Source organism: Lissotriton helveticus, chromosome 3_1 (genome assembly GCF_964261635.1).
Source record: "Lissotriton helveticus chromosome 3_1, aLisHel1.1, whole genome shotgun sequence".
In the NCBI taxonomy this organism is placed as follows: Eukaryota; Metazoa; Chordata; class Amphibia; order Caudata; family Salamandridae; genus Lissotriton; species Lissotriton helveticus.
Window position 1 is genome coordinate 1,155,001,870 of NC_136061.1, and position 25,564 is coordinate 1,155,027,433.

Genomic DNA, 25,564 nt, shown 5'->3' on the forward strand with positions numbered 1-25,564 from the left:
AAATTACTTCAGCCTAGGGAATAAAAACGTTTTGAACTTTTTCCTGAAATCCATAAGACTTTGGACCTGACGTAGATCCAAAGGGAGAGTGTTCCATAGCCAAGAAGCAACGGCAGAGAAGGATCTGCCACCTGTTCTGGACCTCCTGAACCTGACTACATTCATCAGAAATGCAGAAGCAGAACAAAGGTTTCTAGTTGGAGAATACCAGCTGAATTTTCTTTGCAGGTTCTTAAGGCCTATTCCATGAGCTGCCCTAAAGACAGTGCATAGAGCTTTGATTTGAATTCGCTGGTGGATTGGCAGCCAATGCAAATCTCTCAAGGCTAATGTGGTTGAGGTCCCTTGCTGCCTATTTAAAGCGAGTTTCGCTGCAATGGCTTGTATTCTGTACAGCTTCCCGATAAGGTTGTTAGGCGCACCCAGATATAGAGAGTTGCAGTAATCAAGTCTGCTGAGAATTACGCATCTCACAACCTGCGTTCTAGCAGAGTTAGGCAAAAAAGGGAGGATCTTTCTCAGCACTCGGATTAGCGAGAAGCAAGTGCCACCGTTTTGTTAACCTGAGAGTTAACCTGAGAGTTCAGTTGGAGGTCCTGATCCACCATCACCCCCAGATTGCGTACTGTGCTAGAAGGGATAATAGGTGCGCCAGTAGGGGACAACTGAAAGATGGGTAAAACAGGCTGAACAGATCTTCTGGAAGAACACAGGACCACTTCCATTTTAGAGCTGTTAAATTGTAACCAGTTCTTCTTAAGCCACTTTGTGGTGCTAGTCATACACTCGTGACATCTTTCCAGGGAAATGGAATCATTCCCTTCCAAGGAAAACACAAACTGGGTGTCATCCGCATAGTTCACCACCTCCACTCCAAAGGATCTAGTAAGTGGAATGAGAGGCTGCAAATAGATGTTAAAGAGCACAGGACTAATCCTTGAGCCCTGCGGGACCCCCTGTCGTAAGGAAGACTTGTTAGCGGAGAACGGCTGAAGACACACTGTCTGTGTCCTGTCTGTTAGATAAGAGCAAAGCCAGTCAAGGGCACGACCAGTCACACCCTGGTCTTTAAGTCTCTCCAACAGTATACCGTGTTTTACAGTGTCAAAAGCCGCTGACATATCCAACTGCACCAAGATCACTGACTGGACACTGTCCGCCCGCATCCTTATATCATCAAGCACGCTAACAAGTGCTGTTTAAGTGCCGTGCTTGGGCCGAAAGCCAAATTGCATCTCATCAAGTAGCGAATACTCCTCAAGATACTGAGATAGAGATTTACTGACGATGCGTTCCAGAATTTTGACAGGATATGGCAATAAAGAAATTGGCCGATAGTTGGCCACACACCCTGGGTCAAGCGTGTTTTTTTTTAGAAGAGGTGTCACAACTGCTTCCTTCCAGTTTTTAGGGACCTCTCCCATACTCAAAGATAGACCACAGATCTGTCATAATTAGGGAAAGAGCTCGGCCCGTATTCCTTCCAGATTTTGTGGGAAAGGGGGTCCAGGGGGGAACCAGAGGTGATACACCTGGCTAAGGTATCAAATGTTTCCTCGTCTGGAATGCGAAAGCAATCCAGAGTATGCTGGCCGTGTTTTAAAATGGTAGGGTTGCTGGGCTTAGAGTCTGGTGACGTCAGAAAACACTGCTCAGCATTGGACAACTGAGAATCAGGTTTTTCCACCACTGTTGGTGGATCAAAAGCCCCAACTATCTTGTCAATTTTATCCTCCAGATAGGAAGCTAACTCATCGCATAAAGCTTGAGTAACTGGAATTTTGTTATTAGCACAGTCAGGTTTAGACAGACTCTTTACTAAGCTGAATATAGCTTTGGTGCTATTAGCTGCTAGAAGAATGGTATTAGCAAAATACTCGGCTTTAGTTTTCGCTATAGTGTAGGTAAAGGGACTAGGTACCACGAGCAGGATATGCCATCCCTACATCACCTTTCAAAGTCCTGCAGATGGATTATGTCCAAATGGAACGATGCAACAACCTTAAATATGTTTTGGTGGTTGTTTGCGTTCAGCAAATGGGTGGAGTCTTACCCGGTCAGAGACAACACTGCCCTAACCACCGCCACGATATTTCTTTCCCCCCTACGGCCTTTGCTGGGTCCTATGGAGTGACAGTGGGAGTCACTTCATTGGAGAAATAGTCAAGCATATACAGGATTAGGGATTCAATAAAAATGTCATGCCGTCTTCCATCCCCAATCAGAAGGCCTAGTGGAAAGATACAATGCCACAATCAAATCAAAACTAGCCAAAATAGTAGAGAGGTGAGCCAAATGTCGCAGGGCAGTAGTATTATCTGGAAGGGTGGATTGGTACTCCAGGTAGCGGGGTACTGAGAAGCTTAGCCAGGAGAAGCAACCACCAGCTACCGGCGATGCGTAGGGCTCACCTTTTCTCTCCAACAGCTGTAGAGACCAAAAGAGGATTGATTATGACCAACGATGAAACAATGGAACTTTACAACAATAAGATAGCACTATGTAACAAACTGCATAATAACATATCAATAGCTTTGACAACAGTTCTCCTCCTCACTATTATCTTTGCCATCCTCTTCTGGGTCATAGAGAAAGGGGCACCAGCCAAGGATACTGTATTGCCCACTGATGCCACGCCTCCTGAACACTCCCATGTCTCCTTGTCCCTGTATCTCAAAAATAGGCTACAAGAGTTTTGGAACAACACCTTCATCCAAATGTTGAATCAACATAATGAGGTATTGAATAAAATGAACTGTTGGGTCTGTGGTCTCCTGCCTCACTCCACGGAGGATAACATACCCTTCCTACCTTACTCTTACTCTATACATGCCTCTTGTGCTGCCTGGATGTCGATCATCATGGGTGCCAATCGGTCCAGCGGCTTTGCCGACATCGCTCTCCAACAATTGCAAGATGAGTTCTGGCAGAACAAAACGGGCAATGCTGTTTGCCCAAAGAACAGTTCTACAAGCATGATAAGGAGGAAATGCTGGTATTCGACTCTACCAGTAGAACATGCTTCTCCAGCTTCAAAGCAATTTGTGTATCAGAGGCTTAGGTATTGAGTACATTGGGGACAGCTCTTGTGCCTTGACAACAACTCTGAATATGACAGCTCCACCACCCGTTGTTGCCTCCCCAAACATCAACTTTGTGTGTGGAACAAAGGCATACACTTGGCTTCACAAGATCTGGGGAGGCACATGTTACATAGTTTTCCTCCTTCCCCCGTCTACATTGCTTCTCCTCTTCATCATCGCGCCCGCCGCAGTAAAGTTGTGGCCGAACAACCAGATACAACCTCTCAACAATTCCTAATGCCATGAAGGGCATCCTTCCCTTCTGGGAACCAATGGCAAACAGCAGAGCCATTTGCCACCTCACCAGAGTCATGGAAGCCACAGTCAAAATCATAGCTGGTATTCTGGCCAACAATACTGCGGAACTCCAAGCGGTACGCCTCGTCAATCTTCAAAATCACGTGGTCCTTGATGTCATCCTAGCTGACCTCGGAGGAGCATGTCGCATCATCAGCACCAGCTGTTGCGTGTATGTTCTGGATCATTCATAATCTGTCTACGAGGCTATTTCCACACTCCATCGAATAACCTCTGACCTCCATCAAGATACAGACTCATGGTCCCTTGGTTCTTGGATATGGCAACTTCTAATGACATGGGGATGGAAGGTCCTAATGATTATCCTAATACCTCTTGCATTGATCTTCTTTTTCTGTCTTTTCCTTCAATGTGGCCCCCCACTCTGCGGCCTATGTGCAAATGCTATCAAACCAGTCCCCATAAATGCACGTGTCGAGAACGACAAAATAATGACTGAACGTGAGACACAGCTATTGATGAACATTGTAATTGACTAAAAATGGTTTCGCTAATGACAAAAGGAGGGACTGTGGAACAGTAGGTCTGTTATCTTGCCATTCACTCCACCATTTTGTGCTATACCCTTAATGACTGACCTTCTCTCTGTATCACGAACACTCTGGAGCTCCACTTTTGACCTGCCACATTCCTGCACGGACACTCACACCCTGTTCGTGCTTTGGCTTGCCACAAACTGACCAGCCCATGCTCAACCAGTCGGACAGGGAGTTTCCCAGATGTTTATGGTCCTCACCCTGCACACTACGCCCTGCAGGCGTCCGACAGCTACCATCAACAGGCGTATCAGATCTTTCTCTGCTTGCTGTGTAATCATACTTCACGCCTGTGTCCTGCAGGGGTCCGAATAACTACCATTTGTGAACTTATTTGTATAAACATGCTTTTTGCCTATACCCTGCACGGGCCTCACCGCTACCATCTGTGCTTATCAGATTAACCTTTGTTTGACATATAATCATGCCTTTTTCACATACGCCCTGCAGGGGTCAAACAGCCAACACCTGCTAATTGAATAATAACTGACCATTATTTGTCTGTAAATTATTGGTGTTTGTTTCTGTTCACCTAGCACACACAGGGTGGGGATGAAGAGTATAAAAGGTGCAGAACCAAAGCACTCAGCAGCCTGCCTCCTCAGACAGCTATGGGCATCTGTTGTTGATGCTCTCGCCATCTAATCCATATAATAAATATCCTTTCTCTCCGTGCTCCAGAGTTGGTCTCAGTTTGTATTCCGGACCCGTGGATCTTAGGGTGACCCTGCACCTTTTGGGTGGTCCTCCAAAAGCCCCCACAAATCCACAACATGAAACCTTGAGTTCACAGCTAATTCTGGATAACGCTGTACAGTTGAGAACTCTTATTTGTTATGTTCCAACACTTTACTACTTAATCCTATAAATTAGAAATTACCCACATCAAACAGAATGTGACTGCTTCTGGAGGACATGACATCATTACTAATTCATGCCAAATGTTCCTAAATAATTTTCTTTGTACCTCCTCCAAAACTCTTGTATATAAAAAGAAATATTCACATACGACTCACATTTTTAACCTCAGCGTCTTCCCCCCACAGCTGGATCATAACATACTCCTAATTTCATAAGCCACAGCTGCCCAAAACATAGCCTTATAAATATATGCCACATACCTCTCAATAGTAAACATGCGGCATAATTCCTTAGGGAGTAAAGAGCTAATATGTTGCTATTGCTTTAAGGCTAAACTCAAAATAGTCTGTATCAAATAACATTTGGCTTACTATGACATTCAACATCTCCTTAGATTAATGTATGACATGACTCGCTTCCCCTCTATGCTGATATTTAGGTTCTCTAATGTTCTTACAAAATATTTTCTCAAAGGACCATTGTGTCATGTATTTTTGGACTAATTCCCCCTCTTAAAATGTTCTTTACAGTGTCTAACTCAGTTACTCTAGCGCACGACCAAATATGAGATATTGCTATTCACTTGATGGTCATTCCCTAACCAGATTAAGCTCTACTAAAATCTGCATTAGATCTAGTGCAGTTGACACAGCACTGATCTACAATTTCACAGACTTAGAAGATAGGGGTAACTTTGACACTTGGGGTGCTGAAATAGAAGGCCCTCAATGCAAGTGGTAAGGATGCTGCTTTAGTAAGGCTTCTTTTAGAGATAATGCAATCACTATATGTATTAGTTTGCTGAGGATGCTTTTTAAGGTTACTTTGTTTATTGCTTTTTCAGATTTGAGATGTCACTGAGTGTCATTAGTTGAACTTTTCTTTTCTTGGACCATCCAGCACAGAGGGTCCATGAAGAGATTGAGTAGGTGCAGTTACTGGATTGGCATATGATGAGGATTTACAGCATTTTGCTTCTCAAATTGTAAGTTTGATGTGAGGAAAGATTAGAACCTGTTTGTTACTTTACACTCTATCCCCAATCTTGAAGAAAGAATGTTCAGAAAGGAAATGTAATTGGTGGTTTTGAACGCTGTCAGCAGATTCACTAAAGCTTGTAGGCATAAGTCCCCTTCATTCAGGATTAAGATTACAAGTGTTGTAGTCTGCATTTAGGACTGAAGCCGGTGAACATTGAACAATAAGTAAGTTAAGATTTTATACAGAGTGCGAATGTTGAGGTGTCATGGAGCTAAGCATTCCTGAAGCAAGTTATAGGACTCTTTTAGTTTATGTGGTTAGTGAAAAGCCAGGTTTTTAACAACTGTCTGAATGATAAATGATTTGATTAGGATCTAAGTGCCATAATGTTCCAAAGTTTACAAGCTGGAAAGGAGAAACTTCTCCCTCCCCATCTAACCTTCTTGTTTTGTGAACTGAGACAGGTTTTGGAGAGCCAGAGCTCAAATTCTGTTGGGTGTATGCCGTAATAAAGTCTCTTGGACGTATGCAGGGTCTTTGCTGTGGACAGCCTTATGCACTATACAGAGGTCCTTAAATGGAACCCTCCCAGCAAACTCTAAATCATGCCCTTAGACCCTCATTTAGGGATTGACAGAGCAGGGCTCATAACTAAATGGGTGGCATTCCTACTCTGTCAAAATGTAGATTATTTCTTCATTTAGGGTTCAGGGAACTGTCTGATGTCTCACTTCAGAGCCTCAGCTGGTTCTACTGTCAGAAAACTTTAGCTGGCAGCCCATTTGCCAAAGAATTGCTGGTTAATGAATGTCAGAGCGCCCAAACTAATATAGTGCTGTCCTTTTTACATTCATTTTTCCTGTCTGGAACTGCCACATGAGGATTAGCAGACCCAGGTATGAAAAAGAAAACACTGGGCCCAATTCACAAACTGCATATTGGAGTTTGTAAATAGTACTAAAGTAGAGCTATTCATGTACTACAAAATGGTGTACACTGTGAAGATCTCTGCCCTCTCCAGTTCTATTTTTTCTATGTGGAGATTTATCTACTCACCCGGAGGTATATGTTTTAGTATTAAATTTGGGAGTGGTGCAGGAGTGGCTGGTAAATGGGAAATAGTTAAACATAAATGGAAGGGTTTAAAAGAGGGATAAGGAGGGGCTTGGAGAGGGGCAGCTAAATGTAATCATCCTCTCACAAGAATAAGCTATTTGCTATTCAAAAACTATACTTCTAAAGTTAACACAGACAAGAAGGTCCCAAAACAGTAGTAAATGTACCCCACCGGGGAACATCCTTTACAACGCGGATGTTACCCCGCACTACAGTTACGCGTTGTAACGGTACGCGTGGTAATACCACGCGTTGTACCGTCATACATCCACACCACCTAGCCTTCAAGTAAGTCTAGCACTGCAGACAGCCGTTCACAGGTACTGCAACATTCCAATAAAAAATATTTGCAGCAGCGGCTTAAAATAACACTCCCTAGGAAATAATGTTAAATACATTTTAAAAATATATTTTTGTTTGATGTTAAAAAATATATAATCAATTATTTTATTATTACATGTAGTCATGACCTTAAAAAAAATGTAATTAAACTTCTAAACTTTTGTTGAATAGTTATATATTTAAATTTAAATTAATTATTTACATCACTTTTAATATACAATAAATAAAATAGAAATGTAACACTAGGTTGGAATATTTAAGAATATCTTAGGTAGTGTTCTTAATGAATCAAATAAATATATTTCAATTACTTATTTAGGATATTTAGTGCACATATCATTTAATGGGCTGTAACATTGTATTTTATTAGTGCTAGCTATAAACTTAATATTAACTTTAATTTACAATTAAATGTTATATTGAAATATTTGTAATTTTTTTAAATGATATATTTCAGCAAATTTTCAACTTTTTACAATAGTGAGATCTCCGTGACAGTGGTGGAGGTTTCCAACTGACGTAAAATGTCAATTTTAAATCCTGGTGTAAGAGGCTCAACCAAGGGGTGAAGACATGTACATTTACACCTATCAGGAACTTTACACATGCAAAATGGTGAATAGATCAAAAATGTATACTTATTACTTGGTGGAACAGTAATTATACATAAGCGTTAATTCACATGTGTATATTTACCTTTGTGAATAGCCCTAATCATCCTACTATACAGGAATAAATCTACCTCTGGTTCAGGTACATTTGTTTTTTGTTTCACAAAAGGAGGCATCCCGTAGTGTTGGCAGAAGCACTTAAATACCCCGCTACAACAGTTAAGAGCTATGAATATGTCAGGTGGTCTGCTGCTGGGTTGGTGTCCTCTGATGTCTTGACTGTTTGACTGACTGGGTATTGGGCTTTAAATGATCCAATCAGGCTTCTCACACAACATTGGTTAAGGAAAACAGAACATGTCAAATTGGCTTAGCACCATTTCTCCTTGTTTTGCCAAGACGATACACCAGGGGCTGTACAGATAACTGCAATACTGCTCAACATCGAAGACCTGGTTCTGCAGTTCTGATGGTTATGATCCCATTGAAGATGCCTATGGGTGGTACTGGGTCTTAAAAATTCATTTGTACCATTAAACATGCAATGGCATTTAGCGTTAAAAATAAAGTTGATTTTTTCAACTGCCTGGCATACATGATTCATGAAAATGGATTATACACTCTATGTATGTTTAGATATGTTGCAACATTCATTTAGTTCCAACGGTAGGCTCTGCTTACATGTAATGTCCACATTTAGCATGATTCAAGCAATTTATTTGATTGATTCATTATAGGTACAGGTTGACCAATTCCCATTTCCACACCAGAGGACTAGTAGCGTAACTAGATCAACTTTTAGCGAGGTAGAGGAATTGACATCCAATGCTAATCAATCCCAATAATATCCCAGGAATATGATATTCTTTTTTTATCAATATTTGTTGTAAACATAAGGCATATGCATGTTAACAATCACTGGTCAATCACAGGTGCAGATGATCAGCTTCCAATATCAGCAAGAGGTAAATAGATACCTATTAATAAAAGATCAGTCGTTAGGTTGGCTAAGAACATCAGCTGCAAAGCTTTCCAAACCGCAACATAAGGCTTAAACACCTTACACCTTACTTGCCTCCCTTGTATCAAACAGTACCCTGAAGTAACTATAAAGCGACAAGTAATGCTCTTCAATACTGCAATTCTGCTAGGTAAATACTTGAGTTCACATGACAAACTATTGTTTGTTGGTGTCTCACTAGGCTACAAGACCTTGTAAAAGGAATGGAGCCCAATATCTAGGTGCGAAGTTTGTGAGCACTGTTGAGGGTATACCGTTGTGCATTTGTTTCAGACAATACTAGGTGACCAACTGAAACTGTTCTATATATTGTTGGCTGTATTTTAAAACATTATTATCTTTTAAAAGATACCTTCTCTCACTGGACCCAAAACAAAGGATAAACTTTCTAAAATTAGGAGGCATATTACAATGAAATGGCGCATCTCAGCACTGCAAGCAATTGTGCTGCACTGAACTGCGTCATTTCAAAAATGCCTTATTTACAAGAATAAGGCATACCCTTGTGCTCTCTTCTGCGCTAAAACAGCAGCCACATGCCAATGCAAGCACCCGTACATCGCCTGCGTAGAAGGGCTGATTGTTGTTGTGCAAGAAGGGATACCTTCCTACAGAAAAACGATTATTAATGGTGTGTTGCTCCTTCTATGTGTGCTGCAGAATGTAGCACATATAGAAAGAGCAAAAAAAGAGGGGAAATAAAAATATTTCTCCTCATTGCACCACTTTAACGCCTCCCCTGAAAAGGCGCTAGTTTTTTTAACTGCCTCAGGTTTGCAAATCCTTGTAAATCTGGGACAGTGTCAAAAAAGTAATGGCAGTTGCATGGGAACACCCTCTGCAGCACCCATGACACGCCCCTTTGACGCAGAGTATTACGTGAAAGAGGGCCATATTTACAAGGCTGTGTAAATTTGCGTGGCGTTGCAAATATGGGGCAGCACACAGACCACCCTTCTGATGGCGCTAGGGGCTTGTAAATATGCCCCCTAATTCCTTGTTGTGGGACTGATGAGTTACACACGGAAAAGCACAAAAAGAAAAGATCTGAAGCCAATGGACACCTACCTCAGTAATATAATCTTGTCTAAATTCGGATCTTGCCCTTTTGGTCTGTTTGCGATCGCCAAACTATTCCTAGGCAAAGGCTTTTTTGCATGCTCAGTGGCAACTTTTTTCTTCTTTTTCCCTCAAAGAAGAAAATATTTATCGACTGGGAGAAATTCTTTCCTCTACAACACAACTAATTTTGGGGATATTGGGATTCCATTCCCACCTTGGAAAGCTATCCAGTCCTGCTATTGTGAAGAGTAAATCACAGACCATTTCAAGGGTAGAAATGGGTTGGAAATATTTTTAAGGATGCCCAGAATCTTTAGGTGCCCCAAATATTGTAAAGAAAAACAACAACTCAAATCCTCAAGGTAACAAAAATACAAATTACTGTCTACCTCCTCGAAGTTTATTAAAAAATATATAGTTTTTATTTTTCAAAAATCAATTTGTTTTCCCATATATCATATAGCACAATTTACCAATGTTGCACATTATACCGCAAGACCAAAGAAGAAATGGACCAACCAAAAGCAATAAATGACTCTAGGTCAATACACCAATGATAAACAATATCAAGGACGACTCACTCACATACAGGACATAGAACACAGACTATATAACCTAGTGATCTTTTCTGTTCAGAATATTTTGACATTGTCTAATCAATCAAAGAAAAACCAGAAAAAACGGTGTGAAATCTTAGAAGCAAAAATGTTCTGCCCGTGCCAGTTAATGGACGTTATTTCACAAATCATTTATCCAGGCAGAGAACGCCTTCACATTAATCACACTTGTTAAACACAAAGGTCGATGCGTTTCGAACCCCGTGGGTTGTTGACTGGGGGTTGTCTTCAGGACCAATCACTATTTTGCGAAATCAGCCGATTTCGCACTTAGGCCCAGATGCATGAAAGGAAAACCTGGTCGCAAAGGGGAAGATTCTTAGAATCTGCCCCTTTGCGACCTGTATTTTTGCATTTGGGATGCATCATCCCAAATGCAAAAATCGCAATTTAAGGAATCTCTAAATTTAGATTCCTTAAATTGCGATTGCATTTAAGGAATCCCAAATTGAGATTCCTTAAATGCAATGCAACAAAGTAAAAAAATTAGCGATTTTGCTAATAGGGGGAGCAAATTACCATGAAGTAGAACTTCATGGTAATTTGCAAAAACTTTGAAAAATGCACTTTTGTGCATTTTTGAAAGTTTCATGTTGCGCACACACATGCCCTTAGGGCATGTGTGTGCGCAACAAATGTGCACAGATTAATTTCAGTGGTGCAACAGGGTGTCCTTTGGACACCCCTGCACCCTTGAAATTGCATTCTCAATATGCGATTCGCTAGTTGCTAATCGCAAATTGAGAATGTCTTCCCATTCATTCCTATGGACCTCTAGGCCCCAGGAATGCATGGAGAGGTATTCCTTAATTGTGACTCGCAATGTGCGAGTCGCAATTAAGGAATATTAAGAAATCGCAAATTTTTTAGCGATTTCTTCATGCATAGCATTTTGCGATTCCTTATTAGCGAAACCTTATTTTTCACTAATAAGGAATCGCAAAATGGATGCTTGATGCATCTGGGGGTTAGACTCAATCAACTGTAGGCTTGCAAGATATTTAATGTAAGGAGAGCCTGTGGGGCTTCATAACAACTTGGGAAGGCAAGATGTGACCTTTTAATTGGCTTCCTTGAAATGAGAGGTCTAGTTGGCCTCGTGGGGGGCCAAATCCCTTTTTCTTTGGGGTGAGGCTTTTCAAAACTCAGGACTGAATCGCAAACATTGGAACGGCCTGCTGCTGAAGGAGGATTTACTCACACACAATATTACAGTAGTGCAGTACACATACACGAGTGCATGAAGTAAATTTGTGATTTCCTTGCACCTGTAAATCAAGCATATTGTACGTGTAAGTTCAACATAAACCCACAAATTGCTTTCAAAAGCCACCCCAGCGTTATTATTCCTGAGAAACAAATCCAAGGAAGATGCCGGAACTAACTTTTCAGCTCACTTGAAATGGGTCTCTCATGGAATCTCTTTTCTATAGCTTTCAGAAGGTAACAGTTTTAAAATATGTTACATGCTAGCACTTGTAAGAGTAACATGACTTTCGCAAGCATCCAGTGTCTTTCCCCTCAGATAAGGCCCCAGTCTGCCGCACTGACTGCAGCCAGCTGCCCTGTCTCACCTGTCAGCCGAAGAGAATGGCGAACCATTATTTTAGGTTCAGTGTTCACTTGATCTGTTTACCAAGAGAAGATAACAGTAAAATCCACTCATTCAAGACACATGGACAGGGAAGGGCCCACACTTGATCCACTAGCCCGGGGCCTAATAAGCAAAGTTTTCCTAAGCAGTCACAGCTTGGAATATCAAGTCACTGCAAAACACACTCTTAACAACGTGACCTTTAACCCGGTTTAAATGAGAGTCCAACAGGAGCCGTCAGATTTTTTAATAATGCCATGCACGTTTTAGCCTTTGGTAGGGGTGTTGTTGTTGGCCTGCATTACTTTCTGTGGATATGCAAAAATGATTCATGAATCTAAAATGAGGTTTCATACTGGAGATAATATTTAAAAGCATTCTTTGCTTTAAATTCAAATCTGAAATGTTGGAAGGTGGATCATATTTTGTAAAGTTACAGCGGCCATCTCACTCAGCCCCTGGCAGGATAATGCAAGCAAATAGCAGAGCCAACTATTTTCAGGAATTAAAAGATTACATGAGATGACCTCAGAAATGAGGCACTATAACACTTTGGCACAAACTGGCTTATGCTACCAGGTTTCTAAAATTCGACACAGCCTCTTTTTCGGTTGAAAACATTTTGATTTGAAATTAGTCAGCAAAAAGTAATGGTGATACAAATTGTTCATGTAAAATGTGATTTGAATTTAATTATGACAAATATTGTTCACCTTTTTCAACCTGCACTTGAAGGAAACGGTCAGTCCTGGGCCACGTGTACAAGAAACCCCTTAAAGTATCCGGAGTTTGTATTTGAAATCACACCGAAATGTTTTCTGGTAGAAAACGATCAAGGCGATGTAAAAACAAAAAAGTACAAAGGAGTTGAATACATAAAAATAGAACATGTAGATGAAAGCAGCGAAAATAAGAGCCTGGAAAGTCTGCATGACGTGAGGAAATCCTCATTACATCTAGTTCTCTTCTCTTTGTTATAGTAATACAACCATGCCCTTGAAACCCATGTCTTCACATCTAGTACTAGTTTCTTCCTTATAGTGGCTTTTTCTTGCCATTCATGCTCCACCTTTGTCCATTGACATAATTACACGTAGAGTCGTCAACACTTTGACAAATCAACAATGCATTCGGCAACCACACAAATGCTATTAATATAATAACGACAATAAAGAGATGGAGGACTACTCCCAAAGGTAAACAATATAAGTGTATATTTACTCACATGTATATTTACTATTACCTCTAGGTGTAACTCTGCTCTTTTTTGCTATTCCTCATTTATAAGTGAAGATTTACATTTTACTTGTCTCCACCCCTTCATTTCAGGGGGTGGACTATCCTACAACAGGATCTATGAATGTTAAGTTACTTCTACTATCTCTGCACATGCATGGCCCGATTCACAATCTGCATTTTGTACTACGTAAAGTATTATACCAGTAGTACTACTTACTTACTACAAAATGCAGTTTACAAACCCACGAGTGGAGATCTCCACCTGCACCCCTCCTTTCTCTATTGGGAGAGCGCCACACATGTAAGTTTACTACTTGGCAGTAAATGGGGAAGGGACTATGGGAGTAGTTGGAAAATGGGAATATCTGCTGAAAAAATAGGAAGAATTTAGGCAAAAGTAAAGAGGGGGTTAGTGAGGGACAGGATACTTTAAGCACTCACTATAAACGCTCAACCACAAAATAGAAAGCCCATTGCTAGTGACAAACTGCACTTCTAATGTTAGAACCCTGAAAGTGACAAAATAGTTGTAAACGTGCTTCAGGCCAGCCTTGGAGTAAGTACAAAATAATGGAAGCAGGGAGGGAGTTAAAATAACAAAATAACAACCCAAGTAAAATAATTAAAAATGAATCGGTCTCAGACAAATATATATATATACGAGGCACTGTGCCTATGAACAATTTCTACAGCATGCATCAGTTTCAGGACATTTATTTTCGTGACTGTTGCAGTACAGTATGGCACTAAGCAAATGGACTGTGCAATCATTCACGTTATTGAAGTATAAATGTGGTGCATTCTGGGGCCTGCAGTATCCAGTACAAGCCACGTGACCACTGGGAGGAGACAAAAACCACTCACCTGTGATCAAGGCGGCAAAACGCCGAAACGCGTAAGGAAAATACGAGTGGATGTTTTGCTGTGGCGCGGACCATTAAATGTCCAAACTTGAAAATAAGTCGGAGTTGGCTCTTTGTTTGTTGGAAAATATATATATATATATATATATATATATATATATATATATATATATATATATATATAATATTGCGTTTTCGTACAAAACGTACAATGCACTCCACGCAGCGAAATCACCACAAAGTCCAGGAGTCTGCTACCGTAAATAAAGGATTTATTTACATATCCAAAGTCAAACAAACACCCTACGCATTTTGGCGTTACCGCCTTGCTCACGGGTAAGTTAATGCTTTCAAACAAATTTTTTTTTAAAGTCAATACGTGCACGTGATCACACCACAACATTAGAAGAAAGACTGCATGATAACAAACAAAACAAAAGTGTTTAGCGGTGGCGGCCATTTACAACTTACTAAATTAACACTTTGTCAATACAGAGTTTATATAGCCCGATTTAATTTTGTGTTATGTGCTTGTTCCTAGAACATCCAGGAAGACCTATAGTGTCCTCCATGGATTCACTATTAGAAAATACTTCAAAATACATTGATTTATTCTTGCGCCTGTATGTTGAATCATTGCCCTCCTATTTGAAAGACAGCCGTGATTTTTAAAAAAAGATTGAGAATATTGTCTGGCAGGAAGGATTCCTTTTAATAACGTTAGACGTGTGCAGCTTGTACACGTCTATCAGACATGATGATGGTGTGAAAGCCTGTGAATTCTATCTAAAATCACGCTCAATCTCATATCATAACCACAATGAGATGATCCTTAGAATGATATGGTTCTGTCTGGAGAACAATTTTTTCACATTCAATGGTATGTTTTATAAACCGAAGCAGAGCACGGCGATGGGCCCTTGTTTTGCTCCCAGTTTTGCCAACTTAGCGATGGGTTGGTGGGAGCAGCAAGTGCCCAAGACATAAGGTCAGTATCGCAGCCATGTTGTTACATGGCTGCGTTATATTGATGACTTATTTTTGATCTGGGATGGCAGTGAGGAGCAGGCAACATCTTTCATCAATAATCTCAATCGTAATGATCTGAATCTCAAGCTGGATGGGACCATGAGTACATCTGAGGTTGAGTTTCTGGATCTTGCTATTAAGGTTGAGGACAACAAATTAACCACGAGTTTGTTCTGCAAAGAAACTGCCGGCAATACTTTATTGCATGCAGAGAGCAGTCATCCATCCACACTTGTTCGCAGCATCCCTTATGGAGAGTTTCTCCGGGTGCGGAGAAATTGTAAAATTGACACAGATTTAGAAAAAGAATGTGAATGTGGAGAAGTGTGGCTCACTGGTTAGAGGAGGCAGACCTGGAAGCAGAGGTCAGCCCGGGACCAGGGTTCAATTCCCGGCTCGGCGGGGTCTTGAGTCCTAAAATGTCCATAGACTCGACAATTCTCGCTCCGGTGCCTACTCGATTCACGGGTTCACACTCTGCAACTCTGGGCAATAGCTTGCTTAATCTCCACAACGGCCCCTCGCGGCGGGATGCCTGGCTTTCACCTTGCGGATACCCTGCCGGGGTTATCTCACAGGGGAATACCAGGACGGGTTCCCTAAGCAAGCGCTTAGAAACCGCTTGGTGATTTGCGCTATATAAATTCCTGTACAATGTATGTCACAGAGGTTTAAAGACAGAGGATATAATCCAGATGTAATTGAATCTTCCCATATTAGAGCTACCCAATTCAGACAAGAGGAACTTTTGAATTCTAAAACTGTTAAACAAGAAACCAATCTCACTCTCTACATTTCTACTTTTAATCTAAGCTCACCCTCAATACGCAAATGTCTGAGTAGGCATTGGAACATTTTAAAAACTGAGGACACATTAGAGGATGTGTTGGGAAACCTTCCCAATGTTACTTACAGGAAAGGTTCTTCCCTTAAAGACAAATTGTGTCGCAACGATGTTGTCAGACGCAAGGATATAACTAGTGAAGTCAAAGGCTTTTACACTTGCAGGTCTTGCAAGGCTTGCAAGTATAGTTGCAATGTGAAAAAAGTAAATTATCCAGTTGAAAACGTTGATAAACCCATTGATAAACACCTTACATGTTTATCGGATCACTGTATACATTCTGGTATGTCCGTGTGCAAAAAAATATGTGGGCAGCACAATGCATACTGCCAAAAAACGTGTTCTCGAGCATATGAGGGCAATTCAGAATAAAGATAAATTGTCACCCATAGCTAGACATTTCGAGGAACTTCATAAAAGTAACCGGGATGTTCTACGGTTTTTTGTCATAGACAGAATACCTCCTTGCATAAGAGGTGGGAATAGGATACGCAAACTTAGACAACTTGAATGCCAATATATCCTTGACCTGGACACTAAAATCCCCGGGGGTCTGAACTGTGAAGAAGAAATGGCATGGTACTTAGGATAACTATAACCTTTCAACATTGAATAGTGGAAAGAAATTGTATCCTTTAACTGGGTAACTTGGGAGTAGTAGCATGTAACATGTATGTGAATATGATGTTCTTCTTGATCCCGTATCTGTTTTTAATGTCACAGTCACTTTGGTTTTAATGTACATAATTATTAAGCGCTGGCAGGCAATTAGGATAACCATCCTTACAGAGTTTTTTTGTGCCCTTATGCAGATATGAAAACTGTGTTCCAACTTACCAGGAAATATGAAGAGACGACTGACACTCAATATCACTGGTTATATAGACTTTACACAAGCCCACTTGGGAAGTACGGGGCTAAACAATCAATTAACTTTGCAAACTATGTACCAGTCGGAATTATTGGAATACAATTCTTTAATATATATAGCACTTGCTATCATTGCTATGATTATGAACTTGAAATGAATTTTGCAATTGTTTTATGTTTGGTTATTTATACCCACTTGGGGCTAATATCTTTATGGCATGGGCGGATGGATTTTTTTCGAATCTAGTGTGTTTTCAATTTTCAATAACTTTATTGAAACACGATAAGTCTGCGATCTAAAGAAAATTAGAATCATCCTGCTATTTAAGCTGACTAACTTATTTGACCCACACACAATGTCTGCTCAAAATGTTCTAAGAACAAGCATATAACACAAAATTACATCGGGCTATATAAACTCTGTATTGATAAAGTGTCGATTTAGTAAGTTGTAAATGGCCGCCACCGATAAACACTTTTGTTTTGTTTGTTATCATGCAGTCTTTCTTCTAATGTTGTGGTGTTATCACGTGCATGTATTCACTTTAAAAACATGTGTTTGAAAGCATTAACTTAACGTGAGGAAGGCGGTAACGCCGAAACGCGTAGGGTGTTTGTTATGACTTTGGATATGTAAATAAATCCTTTATTTACGGTAGCAGACTCTTGGACTTTGTGGTGATTTCGCTGCGTGGAGTGCATTGTACGTTTTATACGAGGACGCAGTAAAGTAACGGGCAACCTCTGACCCGTAGATGCACCTCGGCAAATAGGTCCCGGCTACGTCAGAGGAGGAGGAAGGCATATATATATATATGAAATAAACTCTCCTATCCACGAAGGAAGCGTCCACAGGGGCAAATTTCATAAGGAAACACTTTATTGGACCATTAGCTGGGCATGATGCATTTCGGCTGTAGTTAGCCTTCCTCAGATGCCGTTGATGTCCGGATATTGCCACACCCACGTTTTAAAATAGTCCCGCTTTGGTCCCATTGGTGCAAGCACTGTTAGCCCCTGATCACATGATCGCCCATCAGCTGTAGCCAGGTGGTGACTACAACTCCCAGAGTTCACCTTAGATGGGAAGATGTTGCACCGGGAACCCTTGTTGGAAATAGTCGTCGCAGTGGACGTGTGCTGTGTGGGACTGAACGCGATGTGTCCTGATGGCAGGAGACCGGTCAGGTAAGTGTCCTCAGTGCTCCCTCTGGTCCCCTTATATATATATATATATATATATATATATATATATATATATATATATATATATATGTATATATATATATTCACTGAAAAAACATAGGTATCAGGCCTGATATAGTTAGGAATTAGCAAAAAAAAACGTAGAAATTCACAGAAAAAAACATAGGTTTTAGGGGTGTTATAGTTAGCTGGACATTTTACTCTTACAAAACCATTCAATTTTCTCCGATATAGTTAGTTGTACTAACTATATCTCGCGCGCCCGCAATCCACTGCTGATGATGTCACAAATTACATCATTCATGACATGGTCAGTGACATCACTGATGACATCTCAAATGACATCACTGATGACATCATCCAGTGAATGTGGTTTGCTTCGTTATTTAAATATGTATTATATATATAGCAATTTGCATTGAAGAATGAGTGGATATATAAATATAAATATCTGGAAGGAGGATTTAGTATCAGTGTGATTAACTGTTTACTTGACTAATTTATAGTGTTTCACTAAATATATTGGATAGTGACTAAACCGTGTGAATATCTGTATCAGTAGTCAAACAACTTTATTCGGTTATTCATGTAAACAACCATAAAAGCACAGTTCATTAAACAAACAGTAACATATGAAAAAAAAGTTAAAAAGACAGTAACGAGCAGGGAGGTCACAAGCAGAATGTTCAGTAAAAAGTATAAAAATTGTCAACATTAAAAACAATATCTATAGCACTATTGACCCTCCATACTGTTCCTAAATTTAAGTGCTAATTTTAAAAAACTGCTTACATATAAAGTGCAATCATAACTTAGCAGCTGAAGGTAAAAAAGTGCAGGTTTAATTTGTGTATAGTTCAGTTTTTTAAGACATGGTTTTAGATAGAGCCTCCGGGGTATAGCATAGTAAGGGCAGATAAATAAAAAGTGTGCCAGGTCTTGCGGAGACTTTTCGTCGCAGCCACAAGCCGGCAACACTTGACCACGATGAGACCCCTTAGGTACGGCCAGTAATAAATGAAATAGGTCCAGGCGAAACCTCGTCAACAGGAAGCGATCATAACCTTGCATGGGCCAGGACAAATATAGTTCCATATGTGGTGAAGTTTTTAATAGCACATATTTCCGTACGCTGCCTTTCCTTAGTTCGCCCTCCTCCCGGGCCAGATACCTGGATGTGATAAAGGTTTTCTTCACATAAATAACATCCGATTTACTGATGGATTCTGGCGTTAGAAGGAGATCAGGGCGCCCTAATTCAGTGAAGCAATCTTCTAAATACTTAATCTAGGGGTCTTTAAGCCTGTTATCCCATGTTAGGGCTTCCTTCAAAATTTGCTGTGTGAGGGATAGATCACTATTTAGCCAGCAGTTTAGCCAGCAAAGTAAGGGATTTAAGGCTATCTTGTCACATAAATATGATATACCCAACTCTTCGTGCACGGTGAAGTTTGCTGTTCCCCTTGGGACCCTCAGTACCTGCTTCAGAAAATTATTTTCTGTTACCTCCAAATCGCCCAGTGAAGTATACCCCCAGAGCTCACTTCCGTAACAGACAATGGCAACGCTCTTCGCCTGGTAGAGTTGAATCAACGCGGCCACCGGACTGTTGCCCATTTTTCTTGAAAAATCAAGTATTGCTGCATTTGCCCGGATTACCTCCCCCTTTTTCTTCTGTACCGCGGGTCCCCAATTCAGTTGGTGGTCGAAGAGGACACCGAGGTAGGAGAAGGTCTTAGTTACTGGGATTTTTTCCCCGTTAACATTAAGAGAGTTGGGCTTTTTGCTTCCTAGGCCTACCTTCATTACGAAGGATTTGGAGTTGTTAATGCTCAGGTCTCGGGACTTCATAAAAGCAAAAAAAGAATTTAACAGCGCTTGGAGGCCGATCGCAGTCCTGGCCAGCAGGACTGCGTCGTCCGCATAGAGTAAAACCGGCAGACCTTTCCGTCCGACGTAGGGATAATCTGCTCCCATTTTTAGGAGGTACTTCTCAAGGTCATTTATGTATAGATTGAAGAGGAACGGGGCTAGGATACATCCCTGCCGGACAGCCCGGTGGACTCCAAATTCCCTCGTTACTTTTAGATCTTGTGTGTACCGGACATTGGCTCTTGTATCAGAGTGCATATCTGCTAGCAGGTTGATCAGATTCTGCTCCACACCCATTTGGGCCATGGCATCCCAGAGCCTACCACGGTTTACGCAATCGAATGCCGACGATAGGTCCATGAATGCCATGTGAATTGTGCCTTGCCGGGCCATGGTGTATTTCCCTAGAACCATATACAGGTTAAGACACTGGCTAACTGTAGAGTGACCAGGCCTAAAGCCGTATTGGATTGGGGACATTATTTTGTTTTCGTCTGCCCATGCTACTAGTCTGTTTAAAACTACTCCCCCCACTACTTTGACCACTGAGTTAATTAAAGATATGGGTCTGTAGCAGAGGGGGCTATTTCGGTCTCCTTTTTTGAACACGGGTACTATAGTAGAGACCCCCCATGACCTTGGGCAGCCGGAGACCACCGCTGCATTAAGTACGGCGGTGAGGACAGGCGCCTAGAAGGATGTGCATGATTTAAAGAGGTCCGGGGGAAGGCCATCTGGCCCCAGGGCGTTGTTACTTGTCAGTCCAAGGATTCCTTTTTCGACCTCATTAATTGAGAAGAGCAAATAGCTCTCCTCGGGGGCATCAAATCTGTATTCTGCTTGTGGCACGATACTTTTAAAAATGGAACTAAAATGGGAAACCCACTCCTCATCTGGGATGTTTGTGTCAAAGGGCAGAATTACTGGGTTCATCAAACAGAGGCTTATTTATAATTTCCCAGAACTTAGCGCTGTTTCCCAAGATTTTGGGGTCTAAGAGGGTCTCACAAACACTTGCCTTCACCTCTTTCTTTCGCTTAGCAAGAGATTTGTTATAGTTAGTGCGCAGAGCCTTAATACGGGCCGGGTCTCTAAGTTTTGTCTTTAAGGCCATCTTAAGATCTCGGCTGGCCTTAGAACAAGAGTGGTCAAACCATTTTGGGCCACTACCTGCATGCACTGTGGATGGCATGGTTAACAATGTCCCTACTGTTAATACAACACCCTCAAATGCAGACAAGGTTAGTTGTGGTGACGATGCTGGCGACACACAAAGCGAAAGTTCAGAACTACACAAGTTATTGATTGAAGTGTACAAATCGTTGGAGTTCACCATTGTCCATTTTAGACGACGTTTTCCGTCAGTACTCTTCAAGGTCCCATGGGCTTCACGTGGCTTGCGCAGATCAAAGATTCGTCCACCCAATTTAATACAAAGAGGATTATGGTCGCTATGTATGTTTACTTGGATAGAAAAATCCAACACGAAATTGGCAAGTTCACCAGATAATAATATATGATCTATATATGAGCCAACTGTGTGTCCTTTATACGTGGGATTGGGGTGAAGGGTGTGATCAGCCACCGTGGACATAGCAGCAGTTAAATTATTTTAGTTCATCAGGTTGTTCAGTTGGATTCCTCGCCGAGAAGGATCGAAATGAAAACCTCTCAGGCTGTTGCACCCCATTTGACACATAGTAGTCACTCCTGGATTCTCACAGGGGTGTGTATTGAAGTCACCTGCAATGAGTATTTGACGCGGCAAAATACCCACATTATCTCTCAAAAAGTCATATAGGGACACTAAACTACATTCTCCATTCTGGTTTACTGCGTTGTAAAAGTTAATCAGGGTTAAAGAGTTTTTACCCTTCTTCAACACTAAGACTTGGATGTTACTGTTACCAGGAAGGTGCTTGGTTATTTGACATGGGAGTGCCAGGTTGACATAAATTGCCAAGCCCCCCTTTGCTCTTCCGCTACGCGATGGTTCAGCTGGTGTAAAGAAACTTTGATACCCCTCGATGAACACGTTTTTTTCTACCAGCCAGGTTTCTTGGAGGCATATCACAGCATGTTGTTTAATAAAAGTCAGCCAGGTGGGATCGCAGACTTTATCTGCCAACCCTGCAATGTTCCAGGAGACTAAGCTTGAGCTACAAGGTGTCGAAGAACATGAGGTTTTAGTAGCTATGTTTGTGTACTCGCTGTCAGCTGGATTTGAGCCGAGTGCCTCTATATAGGTGATAACCTGTTCTCCCGAGGTGTTACAAGTTTGGTCTATATGGAGGGTGACAAGGCTGTGATCGTTTAGTGAAACACTGCCTGAGCTTAGCCAGGCTTGAGGTGGCAGGGCCTCCAATGGAGATCTCATTTCTTGTGTTGTAAAGAAACTTAGCTTAGTGTTTTCTACAGCTATTGTATCATGCGATGCATTGGTATTAACCTCATTTGTTAGGCCTCTATCAAGATTAGTATGGTCAGTAGTATTGTGGGCAGTTGATAGTTCATGTAGTCAGTCTACCCCCTCCAAGCCACCCTGTCCAAGGAAGGCATTAAACCTATTGGAAATGGGAACCCTATACTGGTTGTTTAGATAGTTAGAGTGAGGATACTCATGTTGGTATGTTTGGTATGGGTTTTCCCTCCTCTCTAGTTGTGTGACAAAGGGATTTATAATTCTATAGTCCCTGGGTATGGCCCGAGTTAAATACTGTGAGTCATTAGGAATTTAGGGCCAGATGTAGGTAATGTGATTTTACCGATTCTTAAATACCGAATTTTACCGATTCGGTATTTAAAAATCGGTAAATGATATGTAGGTAAAAGTCGGTATCGGACGATCGGAAAATACCGATCGGTATTTACCGATCGGTATTTACCGATCGGCATTTACCGATCGGCATTACCAATGCATTCCTATGGGCCTTTTGGCCCATAGGAATGCATTGGAAATACCGATCGGTAAATACCGATCGGTATTTACAAAAACGTGCAGCAAACAAAAGTGAAACTTAACACAACAGCCAATCAGGTGCAACCACCTTCCCCCTTCCTACCAGGAAGTGCCTGCCCAGCCAGCTGCAACTCATTAGAAAGTTCTGGAGGCAGGCAGAGCTGAGCAGACAGACAGAGCAGCAGGGAGAGAGTTGTTTGGAGTGAAACACAGAAAGAATGGCAAGCGGCACAGAGAGCCAGAAGGCTGAGAGAAAAAGAAAAATAAAGTTTAGCAACATGGAGCTGCAGGTATTAATTGAGGAGGTGGTTAGAGTACACACCCAACTTTTTGGAAAGCTGTCCCTCACACTAGCAGAGTCTGCAAAATGAAAGCTCTGGCTGCACATTGTAGAAAGGGTGAATGCTGTTGGAGTCACCACCAGGAGCATGGAAGAATTGAAGAAAAGGTTCTATGACCTCAGGAGCCACACTAAGAAAAAGATGGCTGAGCTGCACAAACAGGCTGGACTCACCGGGGGAGGCAGGAATCCAGCACCCCCCCTGACTGACCTGGAGGAGTTGGTGGCGTCTACCATCGAGCCTGACAGTGTGGTGGGACTAGGAGAAGTGGACAGCTCAGCCAGAGCCAAAGCAAAAGGTAAGAAGCATGCGCAGCACAACACCCCATACCGAGCAGCATCCCTTAACCCTTTGTGCACAGGCCAACCCCAGTCCAGTACTGCTAGCACTATACAGGAGCAATGCATTATGGGAAATGTAGTCAGCAAATATTAGACCATGTATAACTGAACAGACATCAGCAAGGCAGTGAAAGTAATGCAGATTAATGAAAGTTACATGTGTAAAGATTTATTTTAAGTCACTGTGACACAGTAGCACTCAGTTGACATACGCTTATTTACACCTAGGGGCACCATCAGCCAGTCAAGGCACAGCGACAACAGGAACTGCAGCAGCGAGGGAGGAGAGTGAGGAGGCAGGGCCAAGTCATGTCCATGCATCGCAGGATGAGGAGGACACAACTGCCATCACACAGGAAGAGGAGACAGTCCTGACCCCTGAGTGTCCACACTCCCCACACCTTTCCCAATCCCCAGCATTGCAATTCTCTCCTGAGACATCCCCATCAATGCTACAGGCTGCACCTAAAACCCCACCAGCCAGGAGGCGACTCGTGGCCCCACTGACAATGATGGAGACAACAGAAGCTGAGGATGATGACACTGCACCTAGGCCTCAAGCTGCACTGCAGCCCAACACAGATCCTGACACCATGCGCAGACGGCGCCGCATGCCGAGCACTGCAGGTGGCTCTGGACATGGCACTGTCTTCCATGGGCTGGAGGAAAGCATGGTGCGCATCCAGCGCATGCAGGGCAAATCTCTACAGGCCTGCCACCGCCAAATCCGTGCCCTAAATCAAACAATAGGAGAAATGGGGAAGGGCATTATTGACATCGCACAGAGCAACAGGGACATTGTCAAATCAAATGATAACCTAGCTGCAGGAATAACTTCTGCAATCACGCAGCTGTGCACTGAAATGAACAACATAGAGCACACAAGGCGCAGGGACGCCCGAGCAACAAATAGGGCCATTAATCGCCTCGCCACTGCCACAGCCCAGCTATGCCGTAGAGGCAATAATATGCAGGAAAGCCTCACCCAGAACACGGCCGAGGTCACCAGGGGCATGGCCAGAATGACCAGTGCCCTAGAGGCAATGCTGATCTCTCAAACAGCTCAAAATCCTGCCCTGGATGTGCCTGAAGGAGAGGACACCAGTAGCCGCAGCAGCTTGGGAAGTGCTGTGTTGCCACCTCGTAGGAGCCGCAGGCGCCCAGCTGAGCCTGCAGGCCAGGAGGAAGGTAGTGAGGAAAATCCCAGTGGCTCGGGGAAGCGGGCGCGAAAGTGACTTTGCCAGTGTGGGTGATGTAACCCAGGACATGTTGTCCCCACCTTTGTTTAATTTCATTAGTTGCACTTAAGTGCTTTAAGTTTTTGGCAACATATAAATACTTTTGTTCCATACACAACCTGTCTGTGTCTCATTACTTACTCAGAAATAGTTGCTTGTTATTTCCTCACGTCTGTATCTGCCATCACTTGGTGTTGTGGCTCCATCAAGTTGTCTCTCAGGCACAGCATTGTCGTCGTCATGATCCTCGTAGTCAGACAACTCGACCTCTGTACCCTTCCTCACAGCCAAGTTGTGCAACATGGCACAGGCAGCTATGATTTTGCAGCAGGTGGTGGGGGTATACTGCCTTGCGCCTCCACTCTTGTGAAGGCATCTAAATCAGCTTTTCCATATGCCAAAGGTCCGTTCCACCACATTGCGTGTACTTTTGTGGGCCCGGTTATACCTCCTTTGGCTGGGTGTGGAGGGGTTGAGGTAGGGAGTGAGGATAAATGAACGTAGGGCATATGCACTGTCTCCTAAAAGGGAAATGGGAATACATTACTCACATGCATACTTGTAATTCTCACTGCAATAGGTGTGGAAGGGGTCGCAGACTCTGTCTTACCTAGGAGGTA